We start from the raw sequence: 12,551 nt of genomic DNA on the forward strand, positions 1-12,551 counted from the left end.
ATGAGCCACCAAAGAATGCTAAACGATTAACGAAGGTTTCTAACCACACTTGAGATAACCAAAACTCTTGCAACACGGAGAACTACAACCTTTGCTGGGAATTGGTCAACCCAATACTCTAAATCTCAGCACGAATACTTAAATTGTCAACTTAATAAGTGGTCACAGGAAAATTTACCTATCTTTACCTCCTTTAACTCCACTAGCACAAGAACACATTGTAGCTTGAACGAAGTACCCAACTCCATATCATAATAACTTCAAAGTTATCACTAGAAGATAAACCAAATAAAACTGAAAGGAGATCCAAAATCTCCCGACATCAACATCAAGGCCACTATAGGGCGATGAACTAGATAAATTAGAATAACGTACCCAAAACTGGTCAACCTCAAAAAGTATTATATATATGAAGAGAATGGAAACTAATACTATAATCACAACACCCAAAAGGCATGCCTTAGAATCTCAAACTTAGAAAAGGGCAATGAAATGAAATTGCCAACTCAAGAAATATGAAAGATCACCCGACCTTAGCGTCTATAGCCCATTCAATAACTGATCTACCCTCGCTAACATAAGAGAAAATGACCAACCTCACCTCGTCATAAAAGATAAATCATCTAACCAAGATAGCTTCCTAAGTCAATGAATTAGAACCATGAGAAAGGGCATACTAATTAAAAAATGCTTCCATAGCCATCTACCAAGTGATGATCAATAAATATCAGACAAAGGCAATAATAGCTTGGATAAATGAAATACCAGTATAAAGAGTAGGTGGTACAAAAAATAAAAATCCAATAGCAAGTACCACTCTAGGGCCATAAGAAAGCCAATATACAAAAGTAAATTAGACTCGAACATAAATGTTATAACCACAAGGAAATAGTAACACTAATCCACTCAATCCACTACTAAAATATATTATCTATAGGGTAGTAATATAATCATAAAATCTATATCAGAGCACACAAAAATCAATATTATCCTACCAAGGTATTCAAACATTAGTGGGTATAAGAATCCCAATACAAATAAATGAAAAGGTAAAGTCAGTAAATAAAATGTGCACCTATTATGTTGGTATCCAAAGTCACATGCCTGACATGCCCAAGGGAAAATGAATCCGAGCGTGTTCAAACTCAGACTGAGTGTCTGAATTGCCAATCGAGACACTAAGTGTACTTTCTCTTACTGAAGGTGTCGCAATATATGAGACTAATCTGGATAAGCTAAAAGACTAATAATCCCATGCCGGGGACACTCTTTGGACTAGTGACTAACCTCTCCATTGTCGTAGCAAACCCCTGAATCCCTAACCTAGAAAAAAACATACGCTAACCTCAACTGCCTGACCAACCATGGACAAAGGGATTGCCTATTAAGATGACCATCCTCTCCACAATCATAACACACCTTAGAAGCCCTAGTCTAGCAGAGAACACATGCTAACTCACATATTGAGCACTCTCTAGAAAAATGACCAGTCTCATAACAACAACGACAAGCTCCTGGAATACTCTAAGATATTGCACCTTCTAATCCCAAATATCCTCCATGGTCTATAAACCTATGCTGAATACTCCATAAGACCCAATAAAAAATCTATCTGCAGTGAACACCAAGACTAATTTGAGAGCCACACCTTGTCTGATTCGCTATCTGTGAAGAACAATTAGGCTGCAAATAAATTCAACCTTCACTGAGAGGAACCTCACTCCTAGATGGAATACCAATAGCACTGTACTAATGACATGGCCTCTTACAACCCCCACCATAAGTCTCTATACATTTTTTCTCCATAACCCTCATATAGTCAACAACCCAAAATATAAAAGATCCAACTTCTAGATGCCAAAAGAAGTGACACTGCTAATATTTTAACAAATGCACACACCATCTCATACTCGAAATCATCTTGCATGGGAATATGAATGGTCCACTCAAGAAACCTAATCTCATACTCTAAAACCAATAAGAAACCCACTGAATACCGACAGATCCAACTCTATCCTAAGAACTACTCAAAGAATCAAATGTCATCCTTAACTGTTAGGTATTTACAAAAAAGCTTGGGATCCTTAATGCCAAATCAAAAGTCTGGGGAATCATATGTTGCACTGAAGTTCTAGAATCATATGTTGAAGTACCATCGACATCTATTAACAACATTCCATCATTCGCCTGGGTCAGAGTGAAGTCAAAAAACATACTCGAGGCTCATAGAAATGCTGACACATAATAAGGAATCAAGATTAAAATTTCCTATGAATGCCCAATAGCCTTCTAAAGATAGGTTACAGACGTCTCCGCACTGATCTGAAGGACTTTACTAGACATTAAGGTCTTATGCCAATGCTATCATGACCCAATTTCTTAATTCACAATGGCACCTACTATAACCCACCAATAGGTAAGCCAAACCCATAGTATGGAATTGCTATTAACGAATTACCAAAAAATAAAGAAAAGAATGCAGAATAGATGTAATAAAAGGCTAACATACTTAAGATAATTCCACAACTTGGTGAAATCAGTACAATATCTTCTAACATAAGAAGGATACAATGACGTACTAAATAAATATACAAATACAACAATCTTTAAATACAATATAGAGACTAGTCTAGTATATAAAAGGGAGAGAAGTAATATTTCAAATGTCAGGAGCTCACCCAATGTCTCTAAGCTATAACTGCTCTGCAGGACGCACACAACAACAATGATAACCCATACTAGAATCTGCAGGTTGAAAGTGTATAGTATAAGTATCAAACACATGGTACTAAGAAGGCAACTGCCAACTTAGATCTAAAGATAATGCGGATACATATAATATATAAACAAAATGGAAAACTACACCTAAATATCCATCAATCACATAAGAAAGCCAATAAGATAATAAGGATAAACTATCTTGTTTATGTCTAAGAAACTAAGATAATAACGCTAAGGTAGTATTAAGGATGAACTATTCTATCCCAACCATACTCACCAGTTTCAACACTAAACTATACATTATCAGAAAATATATAAATAAAGGGAAAAACAAGGATATATACTAGTATACAAGGCCAAGAAATGAGTATAAAATCTAAATAAATGAAGCAAAGAAGGGATATATGGTAAAACCTTAGCTATATATAGCTAGACATATATATATGTATATATATATATATATAAATATATAAATATAACCAAGGTCAACTCAATGTATGGCCTAAATCATAAGACTAGCATTTTAAGACCTTATAGTCATAGCAAGAACTAGTGCTAGTATATGGCACAACCAAAACCTGGGCTTAGCCATGTCAAGTATCTAAGCCAACTAGAATTGAAGACCACCCCTAATACCTAAAACATCGCTCATCTTACACCCCATATTGGATGAATTCAAAATATATAACAAGATAAGGAAATATCAATTTTAAATTGTCATAATAAGTATATAACCAAAACCAACCGTTCACAACCAAACATCCAACCAATACCAATGCCAATGCCAATGTCAACATGATATCGATACTGACCATGCCCAAAGTAGTTCTATAAAGCCTTTAATCAAAAGTAAATTATACCCAATCGGGACATGCCCTCGACCATAGTTAAAACCAAGACCAAAGGAATAGTAAAGACATAAAGAAATCGATAACATGGAATTGGGTCTTGTAAAGTATAGAAATTCAGCATTTCAGTGTGGCTTAGAAGATGTCCCTGAATCTCCTAGTCATTGTGTAGGAGGAGTGTAAGTATGATTGGTTCCTTCATTTTATGGGAATACAACATCAGAATATGGCAAGCAGGGTGAACTCGAACATGTAAATTAGGGATAAAGATAAAATAATGTCATTAATCCCAAACCAATAAAAACAATGTAAATAACCATATACTAATACATATATACATATATACTATGTCGGGAAAGGAAATAAGGTTTAACATGTTATTGAAATACTTTGGGGTTTCTCTACATAGTAAGGGACCAAGTCCCTCAAAATAAATTGCAGGTTATAAAATACCGGAGTGCAAGATAACTAAAGACTATGTAGAAAGAGTAAAACACACAAGGATTTTTACGTGGAAACCCAGTAAGGCAAAAACCATGGCTTTCCTTCGCAAACACCAAATGAAATACACTATAATCAACCTTCTGATTATAGTTTGGATTTTATCCTAACTCTAGGCTCCTTGCGGTAGCAGCAACTTTACTACCAACTATTCTTGGTAACTCTACCAAGGACTCCCTCTTCACTAATTAGCTCTAATCAGCCTCAATGCTTAGGAAACTCTACCTAAGCAACACTCTCAACTAAAAAACAAGACATTACTCTTATATCTTTAATAATTCCTTTACAAATAAACACTCAAGAACACTCACTCACTCATTAAGAATACTACCAAGATAAGAACATGATAAATACTTGGGCAATCTTGAAATTAAGTTCTTGCAGTCTCACTTTTCTCTATGTAGGATTGGCAAAAACTGATTGTTGAAGAGGTATCTCTTTTCTTTTATAGATGGGTAATAATTATGGATGGAATATCATTGGACAGCTATCCATGTTGGTATAAAATAGCATAAAATAAAGCCTACAAGCTTGTTATATAAGATGACAAAACTGTACAAAAGATGCGTGCCAGCAGTACTGTACTTTGCACATCTAGGGACCTGGTCCTTCTTAGTTTAACTGCTCATCATAAAAACTACATATAGAAATTTTCCCAATTTTTTATGATGACAAACCAAACCATACAATTTGAGAATTAGTACACATTCATCACATTTAATTAGAGTGATTACCACTCGAGGATAAATATTTCCCCTATCATCATGCTTGCAATACATGGAACTGGTTTCTTGTTGTTATTTGGCAGAAAAACTTCCCTTTGTCATTATGAACCTTCATTTTATTTGGTGCCTTTACATTTATACCCTTCCCTTATTAGTATGACTCTATTAAGGTTTGCATCTCAATTTACCTGGTGTCTGGTCCATACTTACTATATGAACTCAGTATTCCCCCTTTTGGTATAACTAAAAAGAATTAATAGTAAGCCAAGAGTAAAGATAATCACAGATTTGTTAACTCATGGACACTTAGGCAATACTAACATGTAGAATAGCTCTAAAGTAAAGAGACAAAAGAGATACACAAACTAAATATTTATTCACTCATAATAGTCAGTACCAGTTTCATAGGCTAAAATAATCATCATTCGATAACTATGTTTAAAATCCATTATGAGAACCAGGATATGGAACTGACACAAGGTTAACGAATAAATGAGGATAACAGAGCCTAGGTGGAAGGAGGATTGGGTGAAAAGGACTTGGGAAGTACTCCATTTTTGCATTTTTAGTAATATGATCATCCACCAACTATTTTTTAAGGATCTTTACTTCAATAGTCAACTTGGCCATCTTTCCTAGAGTTTTGCATTCCCAGCTCCATGATCATTAGTATCACATAGTCCTTCAGAGGATAGCCTTTGATTCACCAATGTCAAATACATTTCATCCAATATATTTGACAGATAACTTTATACTTAACTCCTCCAATTCCATCCTCAACTTCTCATGAACAACTATCAATTTAGTTACTTGATATACATTCTCTATAAGGTTTATTCAAACTAAATATTAGCTTGGCTATTCCATGTGATATCATTTTCCCAAGCACCCCAAAGTGATCAAATACTCTGTTGAGGAGGTACCTATATAGCATTTCATGTCTTCTTTTTTCTTACATATTTTGGGATCAAGAGTTTTTTTCTTGGGAGAAATTTCTGAGTTATCAATAATTTAAACCCTTTTTAACCACCCACATTGTTCATCTCAGTCTTTGGTTTAATTACTTTTCTCTATCCTTCCAATAGCAATTTTTTCTTCCTAGGACCAGGTCCCTCATCGGTTTTCTTTTTTTTTTACAGTTTATATTTCTACCTCATTCCAATAAGTTTACAAGACTTTGACTTAGAGGACCTAATACAAAGTTTTCTATGGATTTTTTTCTTAAGAATCAAAATATTTGATGATTTTCTAGAGTAAGGAGAATGAGAAGGATCAGTTTGGTTTAGTGGAGGAAATGAGTGATGAGTTAAGACTCAAATTGGGAAGTGGTCTTCTTTAGCAATTTGAAGAGGTGGTCATTTTTATCAGAGAATGATTTTTTTGTTTTGGGAAGAGTGGCTCTTCATTTTACAAATGAATTGTTAGCTTTTATAAGGGAAGGAAAAGATACATGGCTTTTTCAAATAGTATTATGATTATTAAAGTATACTATAGTGATACTAACATGTGAGATAAGACCAAATCCCTCTTCTTTAAGTGAATATTCAAGTTTGTGCTTGTCACTTTTGTCGAATTCCTAAGCTGTTCCCATGGGTGTATACCGGCAAGGGTATAGTACTGAGTTAGAGAAAAATGCACCAACTTTATCAAGTATACCTATCTCCTGATCATATCTAATTTTGTGGAGAAACATTGTTTCATACATTAGGTTTGGTTAATTATATCAATCAATTTTAGTCTTTTTGCCTTTGCACACCGTTTTTGTTCCACAGTCTATTATTAATGTAGGTCTGAGGACTAGGCCCTAGACATGACTTAATTCAGACTACTGAAGCTTTCTCCTTCTGAGATAAATTTCTTAGGGACCAGGTCCTTGATAATCATGACTTATCTTAATTTTTTCATCCTATTCTTTATCATTTTTAGCATCATCAAAGATAAAAAATTTTACTGACTAATTAGGAACTACATGTACTCCTTTCATCTACCTACAGGATTTCTTTTTCGTTTATTCTCCAGTGATTTTTGATTCATCAAATCTGAAGATCATTCTAGGGATTCTTTTTGAATATAATCTTCAAACACCTCCTTGTTGAATATCAGCTTTCGTAGGCCAAGGACTAGGTCCTTGAACTCATCTTTTCACAACAAGACACTTTTACCTAAAGTGTTGTAATATCCCATATTTCTCAAGCTTAACTTAACTCTCAGTTCATGAGTTATCTAATATAAAATTCTTGTAATACTCTATATTTTTCAATTTAGAGCCTGCCATTATGTAGGAAATTGAATTAGCTTTCCAACGATATAAATTCTCCTAAATTTAATAACCTAGTGAGAAGTTATGGCTATTTTAAGTTTAAGTCATTAAACACCATTATTCTAACCAGTAGCACATTGCGGAGTATGTCAAAATGGCAATTGTCAGTTTCTAGTGAAGTACCGCAATACCGGCGTGTCGCACCACCAGTTAATTTCTCAATTGTCAAAATCCAGTGTTGCTCCGAGATACTGGCGCGTCGCGCCAAGGACCCAATCAACAATTGTCAATTTCTAGTAAAACAACACAATTGTACTGTATCACACCAAGCTTCCAGGTCCTATCTAGCATTATAATGAGATTCCACAGTGTCGCGCCATCAGAGACATTCACAATTGTCATTTTCGGTGGATTGGCACGATAGTTATGTGTCGCTCTAGGTGCCCAAATCAAAAATTTTTTAGTAGTGATTTTAAATCATTCCCAGAGGTAATTGGGTATTTTTCCATGATCCAAGTCAGCCTTTTACACGTAAATTACCTTAAATTAACCTAGTTACATCATTATTATTCAATTTTTCCCCAAAATCAAAGCATTTTTTCAAAGAAAATAAATCCTAGCTTCAAGAATCAAGATCAAAACTCAAGAATTTCTTCAAGCACCTTCAAGAACTAATAAACCAAGGTATGTTAGGTGTTCATCTATGGTCCCTTTTACCCATAGAGTCCAATAATCCATTTTTAAAACTTCAAGAGTTATAATTTATGATTTTCATGCTTGGATTTGAATGTATTCATGATTATGATAGTAATTGGGATCTAATTCTTGTTTAATTATAAGTTTCCATAAAATTAAGATAGTTATGTGGTGAATTATATAAATTGCATGCTTAACCATTTAATTTGAAATTGAATGTTGTATTCTTGATTAAATATGTTGACCATCATCATGTGAAATACTCCATGCTCCCCAAATGTTTGCTAAAATGCCTATGTGGAGTGGATAGTAGAATCTTAACATGTCATTATGTGGTTCCAATCATGTACAAGATTATGCCTCCCAAGTGTTTGATGAAATGCCTTTATGAATGAATTATGGAAAAGTGTATATTGTTGTGTCTCTCAAGATTATGATATGCTTTATTTTTCATACTATCGAGTCTGGGGGGTATTTATTATAGTTGTTTACCTAGAGCCAGTGTCAGTTACAGAATAGTCTCAATCCTGTCATGATCAGTAGTACTCTCAGTCAGTTACAGAACTCAGTAGAACTCAGTCAGTTATAGAACTTAGGAAAATTCAGTAAACTCAGTATCAGTTCAGTCCAGGTCAATGTCTTTCAGTTAGGAGTAGGATTCATTATCGAGTGAACCCAAGGATGGGGGCTCACCTTCCAAAAGAGGGTATGATCCTTAAAGGAAATCCTTGCATTCCAGAACTACGTAGCCAGCGTAGGTTGAGACATCAAACCTGCAGGTTGAGGGTTGATGAGGCTTCCACCGTTCTCATTAGAGTACCTACCAGATGAGGTTAACTCTTCAGTGTCTTTACCCATGGTACGGTACTGACACCCTTCCCACTGGGGTCACAGGTTGGACCCTAACTCAGTTATCTTATTTGGGGCATGTCGGCTAGATGATGACCTCCTATAGTTTTAGTTTAAATTTTAGACTCAGCATAGAACTCAGTTCAGTTCTACATAATCAGGACTGTCAGATACAGTCAACCAATATCAATAACTTCAGATATCAGTTACTCAGTATCAGAACTCAGGATTTAGCTTTAGATAAGCTTAGTCACAATATTTATTTATATGCACAGTAGCACATACTCAGTATTTACAGTAGTATCAGTTATCAATGTATTCTAATGTTAAGTTACTCTATATCATGCAGTCAGTTATTGTTCATGCATATAAACCTTTGCATTCAGCCTTACCCTATCTAGAATACTAGTACATTCCACGTACTGACGCATACTCTTTCTTTGTGTTGTGATATCTTATATCATAGGCTCGGACACTCAGGTTCCTAACCGTGTATAGAAAGATCTAGATTCATCCAGAAGTAGATTTAGCAGCGAGTCCTCATCATTCGAGGATATTATTTCATTTTATTATTTCAGTAGACTCAGTATTTTAGTAGATGGAGTTAGTTTAGGGATTGTTCCATCAACTTCACTTTTAGACAGTTTCTGGTTAAAGGCTTTTTACACTAGTTTTCAGGTAGTGTTCAGTTTTACAAATTATTATTTCATTTGATACAATTTATCAGTATTTACAAATTTTGAACCTTATGGCTTTTCATCCTATTTTTCTGCAATTATTTTAGAATCATATTTTAGTGCTCACAACAGATATCAGTCATGGGTTAGCTTGTGGTCCTTTAGGATCGTAAGCACTATGTAACATCCAACGTGCAGACCCGAGGCGTTACAAGTGTCTTAAGAGAGATAACACAGTCAAATCTTCTATCACTAAGCTTTGAACCTTTTCAATCAATGTGCTATTCTGGACTGCAATTCCCTTCCATTCCTGGAGACATGATCAGAAGTTAAATTTGGGAACCCACTTAATTTTGAGTTCCCAGTAGGAGGATAATTGTGTGATAAAATTATTCTTAGCCTATATAGTCATTGATAGGTTCCTCTTTACCCTTTTTAGAAACACGAAGCCCTTAGGTTGTACAATCTCCTAGTGAATATATTCAGTATTCTTCAATTTAGCCTTAAGCCAGGACTGAAATTTTTCATTCAAATGCCCATCTCTTCCATAGTGGGTGAACAAAAGTTTGTTCCCTTTACTTCAACATAATAAGTAACCTTTACTTTGGACTCATCAGGTTGAAGTTCGGTTTGATAGCCTAAACCTCTACCATCATTGACATCTTGACTGATCAGAATAAAGAGGATTTGTGAAGAGACAATCCATTTAAGAGATTTGTTCAACTCTTCTCTTAGGCAGACTAGGTCCCTCTCTAACTCTTCATTATAATGTAGTGTTGTCAAAAGATGTTCTTGAGAATCCTTTAACCTTTTTTAGAGATCAGTCTGAAACCAAGAAGTTTCTCTCTTTTCCCTTTTATCTACCTCACTTACCTTTTTTAGATTACTCATTAAACTCAGATTTTTAGATTTTATTTTTGAGAACAACTCTTTAGTTTTAGAATTTTGTAAAGCTAAAGTAGTCAACTCATGCTCTAGATTCTCTACTTGTTCTTCAAAGGCATTTTTTTTAGAAATTAGTTCACACATAGTGTAAATCAAGACACTAGCAAGCCTTTTGTATCTTTTGAGCAGTATAGTTATCTAGATTCTCTTTATATCTGAAAGAGTTACCTCATTTTCCTTTTCATCCTCTGTTTTTGACATGAATGAAAATAGTGAATCATAGATAAATAGACTGTCTTCTACTACTAGCATAGAAACATCTCCAGTTTTTTTCATCTTCACCTGATTCACTGGAAGAGTCTCCCCATGCTGCCAGAGCTTGCTTTATAACATATTCAGCTGCTGACTTTTTTCTTGAATTATCAGGGACCTGGTCCTTATTCTTTCCTTTGTTACTAGTAGTCTTAAGGTAATCCTGATAGTCCACTTTGTTCATGTGACAGTCCTTAATGAAAAGATCAAGACTTCCACATTTGTAACAAACTTCAACATTGCCTTCTCTTTTGTTGTTGTCTCTTCTTCTTTGGAACAGACCACTCTTTTTTATGGAACTAGCAATTCTTTTTGACAAATAGGCAACCTTAGCTCCATCTTCATCTAGATAGTGTTTTGAAGATTTGAATACCAAGGATTTTTCCCTTTTTCCATCATTCTTCTCCATCCCTTGCTGCTTCTTCACCTCATGTGCTTTTAAGTTTCCAACCAATTCATCTATGGCGAAGGTATTCAGGTTTCTGGCTTTAGTTATGGCATCCATTTTTCTTTCCCATGACTTGAGAAGAACACAAAGAATTTTTCTGACTTGCTTGCACAAGGGATACACTTCACCTAAGCAGTGAAGCTCATTTGTGGCAAAAGTAAACCTTGTATGCATTTTTTGGATTGTTTATCCTTCCTTCATGGTAAAGGTTTTACACTAAGTAGTCAACATGTCTATTTTAGAATCCTTCACATAGTGGTGCCTTTATGAGCAGTCCTCAAGCAATCCCAGATCTGTTTAACATTTTCATAGAAAAAGATCTTGTTGTGTTCATTAGGACCTATGCCATATACTAACAATTTCTTGGCCTTGTAATTCTTTCAATCGTGTTCCTATCTTCATCATTGTATTCTCTCTTAGTTTTAACAACCATTTTTTCAACCTCTCTATCTTTGAATTCTTTAACAGGTACATGAGGACCATCACAAATTATGTCCATCAACTCACTATCTTCTGCCATAATAAATTAAAACAAACTTATTTTCCACCACCCATAATACTGTCCATTGAATCTAGGTGGTCTAGTGGTAGATTTCCCTTCTTTCAGGTTTGGTGGAGCATCCATGCTAGCCAAGACACCCTAGGTGTGAACCTTTTAGAGTGATGCCACTCTGATACTAATTATTAAAACCCTTTGGGGTTTCTCTGCAAAGTAAGGGACCAGGTACCTCAGAATCAAACACCAGAAATTGAATAGTTGAGTGCAACATAACTAAAGATAGTGCAGAAAGAGTAAAACGCACAAGGATTTTTTCATAGAAACCTAGTATGGGAAAAACCATGGCTTACCCTCACAAGCACCAAACAAAATACACTATAATCAACCTCCTGATTAAAGTCTTGATTTCAATCTTACTTTAGGATCCTTGCTCTAGCAACAACTCTACTACAAGCTCATCTTGGTAACTCTACCAAGAACTCCATCTATACTGATTAGCTATAATCAGTCTCAATGCTTAGCAAACTCTACCTAGGCAACACTCTCTACTAGAAAACAACATATTACTCTTATAGATTGAGTAATAGAATTACAAATCAACACTTAAGAACACTTACTCACCCTTTAAGCATACTACCAAGATAAGAACATGGGCAATGATTGAGCAGTCTTGAATTACATTTTTTGTAGCCTCACTTGTCCCTATTTAGAATTAACAAAAACTAACTATTGAAGAGGCATCACTTTCCTTTTATAGCTCGGTGATGATTAGGGATGGAATATTATTGGACCAGCTGTCCAAGTCGGTACAGAATAGCACAAAATAGCACCTGCAAGTTTGTTACACAAGATGACAAAACTATGCAGAAGGCGTGTGCCAGGTGTAGTGTACCTTGCACGTCCAGGGACATGGTCCCTCATAGTTTAGCTATTCATTATCAAAACTACATATTGGACCTACATTTCAAAACCTTATACTGGGATGTGTAGGTTTACCATCATAAGTCCACCCATAGGCTATATGGGCCCAGTGTTACCTCCTTAATGGGCCCTAGAGCTTATTAGCCACACAAATTAGTGATATCATAAATAGCCAGAGATTCCCTTGTACCCTTTACCTTCCATGATAC

This window comes from Capsicum annuum, unplaced genomic scaffold (assembly GCF_002878395.1).
Source record: "Capsicum annuum cultivar UCD-10X-F1 unplaced genomic scaffold, UCD10Xv1.1 ctg79209, whole genome shotgun sequence".
Lineage (NCBI taxonomy): Eukaryota > Viridiplantae > Streptophyta > Magnoliopsida > Solanales > Solanaceae > Capsicum > Capsicum annuum.